Consider the following 6,192-nt stretch of genomic DNA (forward strand, 5'->3'; position numbering starts at 1 on the left):
CACACCTCTCCTGCCCCCTCTGGGGGCGGAATTGGGGTGGGGACTTCAGGGAATGGGGTTGGAATGGGGGCAGGGAAGGCGGGGCCTCGTGGAAGGGGTGGAGTGGGGACAGGCCGGGGGCAGCTGGGGTGGGTGTCAGTGATGCGGCCCTCGGACCAATGAACTAGTCCTCATGTGGCCCTCCTGGTCATTTGAGTTTGAGACCCCTGCTCAAGGGAATTGGAGACCAGAAATGGCAAAGCCTGGTTCTCATCCCCTCCATGGCCCCACACGCTGCAGTCTGGTTCCTTGTTTCTTAGTCTGCCTCCAGGGTTTTGTCCGGTCCTAATTGTCAATTATCTGAATGCTTGGATTGTGGAACCGAATGACACTAGCCAATATCTCCAGTCCCATACACAACCCAAGGAACCTCCATCTTGCAGTGTCCAGTTATGCCTGCTAGACACTGCAAGCTTATATGAGTTTGTTAATTTAACAAAGAAATTGATATGTACCAGGCTTGTTATCCCAAGGGGTGTGTCTGACATGCTTCACAACAAACACACTGCTTCAAGTAGAATAAACAAAAAGATAGATAGATTTTAAGTGATTATAAATCAAAGCACAAGAAGTCGGATTTGGTCAAATGAAATAAAAGCAAAACGCTTTCTAAGCTGCTCTTAACACTTTCAATGCCCTTAAAACTTAGATGCTTCTCACCACAGGCTGGCTGGTTGCCCTTCAGCCAGGCTTTCCCCTTTGATCAGCGCTTCAGTTGCATGGTGGTGGTATCTGTAGATGGAGGTGGAAGAGAGAGGAAGAGCATGGCAAATGTCTCTCCCTTTTATCATGTTGTGAAAGTTACTAGAGACCCCCCCTTAACAGAGCAGCCTTTATGTCAACCAGTGGCCATTAGGGGGAAGCAGACACTTCAAGTACACAGTAGCCTGAACTTTTCAACTGTCTTCCCTTCAAGGCCTTAAGGTAGTTGGAGCTGGTCCCAAGCCGGTTTTCACTGACCAGATAGCAAAAGCACGGGTCTGACAACCACCAATCAAGTGTTAACACTGCAAGGACCTTTGTCCGAATGTGTATAAAGGATCTGTAAAATGTGTGTAAGACAGAGTTTTTGTACCAACATGCAAAGCTCTCCTTTCTTCTGCAGAATAAAGCAACTCCTCCTTATCCCTGTCTGGCTGTTATTGGCTCTCAGCTAGGTGGACCCGATATTTCGGTAACAATGTTCTTTCTTCCCTCTTGGCTTTGCCCCCCCCCCCCAGCCCCCCTTCAGGGTCAGGTGAGCATTACCTCATCACAGTCCCTGACTGACCAAGGGAAGGGGGGGTGACTCACTGGAGAGTCCAACAGATCCTTTGTTGCTGCCTAGGCCAGTGGCCTTTGTTCCTGTGATGCTGGGCTGGGTTTGTCCTATACGTGCCTTGATGAGGTGTGAAGTGCCCCTCAGTTCCTGGAGAGTTTTGTCTGGGCTTGTTTTAAGCCGTGAGGACATATTTTCAGCCTCATAAGTATATACATGAAATTATAATCTATAACTTTACTATAACAACAATGCTCAGTGCATCATGAGCCTTTCGAAGACACCCGACATGACACACTTTGCACTGGATACCACACAATCATAAGGATGAGTGTGGGGATGCAGGGTGTTCCCACCAAGATATAGAATGTGAGCTGCCCCCTTAGTTTACTGCACGAGGGTTAGTTACTGACTATCTCGAAGGTAGTTTATGCTGTAATTCTCTTGGCATCCAGCCATTAAGGCCATGAGGCAGTGTGCCTCAGTTTCCCCCTCACCCAGCAAACCAGGTTTGTTAGGGTTTCTCTGCTGTGGTAAGCTTTGTCTGTTTACAGGTATTAATTAAAAAGTAGTATTATCATAAGGTTTAACATCCATGTCAAAATTCTTATCCCCAAAACTTAACATAAATACACCTCTACCCCGATATAACACGAATTCAGATATAACGTGGTAAAGTAGTGCTCGGGGGGGAAGGGGCTGCGCACTCCAGCGGATCAAAGCAAGTTCGATATAACGCGGTTTCACCTATAACGCAGTAAGATTTTTTGGCTCCCAAGGACAGCGTTATATTGGGGTAGAGGTGTACCAAAACTTTTATCACAGATGTGCGTTTACAAGTATCTTTATGATACTGCACCCTCTGTTCAGATAGTGTAGTTTGAGGTTAGTTAGTTCATGACCCATGGTGTCCTTGACTCTCTCTCATGTAAATCAGTCTTTCTTTCCCTCCAGTGTTCGCCTCTGTTGGCCCTTAATTTAATCATGTTTCTGGAATTTTGGTGCTTCAGGATCTGGCAAGAAAGGTGTTTAGGGGGATCCTGCACCTTGGCTGGCCCTTTGGGGATCAGTCTCCCAACCCCGGGACTGTACATATACAGAAAATCCAGCTCCCTTTTTGGGGTTACCCAGTGTTTCCCCTCCCAGCACTGAGTCCTTCCTTGCCCCCTTTCCCTAGAGGACTGTGATCTGTGCTCTGTGAGCTAGGTGTGTTTACCCTTTGATCAGATGCACCTTTTCCCAGCAGCTTTCCTGTGATGTTGCACTCCACAATGTTTTATGGAATATGTTTGAGTGTAAATATGATGTAACTAGAATATGCTTTATGCAAAAGGTCTCTTGTAAGTTATAACAAAGGTTATAACCTACATACAAATAGGAGAAATATATTCAGTTTGTATCATCCTTGTATCTGAAGCTAGAAATATGAAATATAACTCTGAAGTTCTATTGTAATTATGCAAAGTGTGGGCCATTAATGGTGGTTTAGAATCTTGATGGCTCCCATTGACTAGGACAATTGGTTGTAAATGGCTCTGCTTACTTACAAACCTTCCTGTGTACTTGATGTGGGTAATGAAGAATGAGGTCCCACAGGACATGTGACCAGGTCACATGATACTGGAATCCATCTTAAATCTGGTACTTTTCCATTTAGAAGGAGGAGTGGGGACTCAGAGAAACAAAAGATTACTGCCTTGTGCCAAAGCTATAACGGGGTGGAACAGGACAAAGGGGGTCCCAGTCATGAGAGAGCCCCGGCTTTTCACTTAAGATGCCTGCTGGAATTAACAAGGACTGGACCAGGGGAAAGGATTGGGCCCAGATTAGGAAGGAGTCTAGTCTGTGAAAGAAGCTTATTGGAACATCTCTGAGGGTGAGATTTACCTGTAATCCATTTTATGGCAAATGAAATTTAATGTGGATAAATGTAAAGTAATGCATGTTGTAAAAAATAACCCCAACTATACATACAATAGGATGGGGGCTAATTTAGCTACAACAAGTCAGGGAAAAGATCTTGGAGTCATCGTGGATAGTTCTCTGAAGATGTCCACGCAGTGTGCAGAGGCAGTCAAAAAAGCAAACAGGATGTTAGGAATCATTAAAAAGGGGATAGAGAATAAGACTGAGAATATATTATTGCCCTTATATAAATCGATGGTATGCCCACATCTTGAATACTGTGTACAGATGTGGTCTCCTCATCTCAAAAAAGATATACTGGCACTAGAAAAGGTTCAGAAAAGGGCAACTCAAATGATTAGGGGTTTGGAACAGGTCCCATATGAGGAGAGATTAAAGAGGCTAGGACTCTTCAGCTTGGAAAAGAGGAGACTAAGGGGGGATATGATAGAGGTATATAAAATCATGAGTGATGTAGAGAAAGTGAATGAGGAAAAGTTATTTACTTATTCCCATAATACAAGAACTAGGGATCACCAAATGAAATTAATAGGCAGCAGGTTTAAAACAAATAAAAGGAAGTTCTTCTTGACGCAGCACACAGTCAACTTGTGGAACTCCTTACCTGAGGAGGTTGTGAAGACTAGGACTATAACAGGGTTTAAAAGAGAATTGGATAAATTCATGGTGGTTAAGTCCATTAATGGCTGTTAGCCAGGATAGGTAAGGAACGGTGTCTGTAGCCTCTGTTTGTCAGAGGGTGGAGATGGATGGCAGGTTAGAGATCACTTGATCATTGCCTGTTAGGTTCACTCCCTCTGGGGCACCTGGCATTGGCCACTGTCGGTAGACAGGATACTGGGCTGGATGGACCTTTTGGTCTGACCTGGTATGGCCGTTCTTATGTTCTTATTTCTTAATGTATTTGTTTTATTTTGCTTGGTGACTTACTTTGTTCTGTCTATTACTTGAAACCACTTAAATCCTATTTTTTATACTTAATAAAATCACTTTTGTTTATTAACAAACCCAGACTAAGTGATTTATATCTGGGGGAGCAAACAGCTGTGCATATCTATCAGTTTACCCTGTATAAGCTTTATACAGAGTAAAATGGATTTATTCAGGGTTTGGATCCCATTGGTAACTGGGTGTCCGGGTGCTAGAGATAGGTGACCCGCTGAGTAATTTTTGGTTAAAGTCTGCAGCTTGGGGACATGGACCAGACCTGGGTCTGTGTTGCAGCAGGCTTACGTGTCTGGCTCAACAAGGCAGGGTTCTGGAGTCCCAAGCTAGCAAGGAAAACACGCTCAGAGGTAATTTCTGCACATCAGGTGACCGTCCCAAGGGGGTCTCTGTGACCGAACCCATCACATTTCCCATAACTGCTCCCTGTCTCTCACCTGCCTGGGGGAAAGCACTGCCCTTCCCTCTCCCCCTCCATCCGTTGGGTTGTCTATTCTGGCAGACTACCACCTGGCAATTTCTTTGTCCCAACTCCTCTGTTATCACAGGCATTGGAGCTGCATCTTGCTTTAAAGTGACAGTTACAGTCCAAAAATGTATCAGAAACAGCATCCTGACAAACTGGGACCTGGATTGGGGTACCCTCCGCCACCCCTTTCTCTATCCCTGAGAAGTCAGCTGTGTGACTGCTCCCCTCCAGGAGGTGTTACACAGTTCCTTCTCAAAACCTGGGTCTCAGACTGTGTGCCTGGGTGCACAGATGCTGACCCAGCCATCCTCCTAGTGTCCTGGGCATCCTGCCCCAAGTGACTAGTGAAGAGATATTCCTGTACCCCACTATTCCATCCCCAGTTTCCTCCTCTGGGCCCCCTCCTAAGACACATTTCTCTGTGCTGTGTAGGAAGGGTTCTGTCTTTTGTTCAGCTGCAGAACTCTGCCAGCTAACAACTGGGACAGTTTCCTTAATCCGACAACACTTCTCCTGCCCCTGCGCCTGAGGGCATGTTGCCTTCTGCTGGAAAGGAGGTAGTCTCAGCCCCTCCATACTTGGAAGCACCCTGCTTCCCTGTGTTACAGAGTCACAGGAATCCTCACCCACCTCTGTGGTTTCTGAGACTCTGAGATTGTTGGGAGATTTTTACCCTAGCAACACCCAGTGGGTTGGCTGAGGTGCGGCCTGGAGTGGCACCTTCATGGCACCGGATATATGCCCCGGTCGACCCAGCACCCCCTCAGTTCCTTCTTGCCGGCTACTCAGACAGAGGGGAAGGAGAGCGGATTTGGAATGGATATGAGCAACACATCTTGAAGAACAACAGTTACAAAGGTGAGTAACCGTCTTTTCTTCTTCGAGTGCTTGCTCATATCGATTCCAATTAGGTGACTCCCAAGCCTTACCTAGGCGGTGGGGTCGGAGAGAGATGTCGCAGAGTGAAGGACCGCTGAACCAAATGCAGCATCACCCCTGGACTGCTGCACTATCGCATAGTGGGCGGCGAAGGTATGCACCGATGACCAAGTCGCTGCCCTACATATCTCCTGTAAGGGCACGTGCGCCAGGAAAGCAGAGGATGAAGCCTGAGACCCCACAGAGTGGTGGTAAGGTGCGTAGTTGGGACACCAGCCAAGTCATAACACACACGGATGCATGATGTGATCCAGGACGAGATGTGCTGGGAGGAGACCAGAAGGCCCTTCATCCGGTCTGCCACCGCAACAAACAGCTGCGATGTTTTCTTGAAAGGTTTCATTCGCTCGATGTAGAAGGCCAGGGCCCTGTGAACATCCAGGGAGTGCAGCTGTTGCTCTCGTCGAGAGGCGTGCGGCCTCAGGTACAGGGCCGGCTCTAGCTTTTTTGCTGCCCCAAGCAGCAAAAAAAAGCGCCACCCCCCCGGCCCCCCCCCAGCGCCGGGGCCCCCCCCCCCCCCCCCCCAGCCAAGCGCCGCGCTAGCCCCCGGTGAGCGCTGCCGGAACCCCCCCAGAGCGCTGCCCCCACGCCGAGCGCCGGAGCCCGCCCCCCCCCA

The sequence above is a fragment of the Trachemys scripta genome, unplaced genomic scaffold (genome assembly GCF_013100865.1).
Source record: "Trachemys scripta elegans isolate TJP31775 unplaced genomic scaffold, CAS_Tse_1.0 scaffold_28, whole genome shotgun sequence".
NCBI classification, from domain to species: Eukaryota; Metazoa; Chordata; order Testudines; family Emydidae; genus Trachemys; species Trachemys scripta.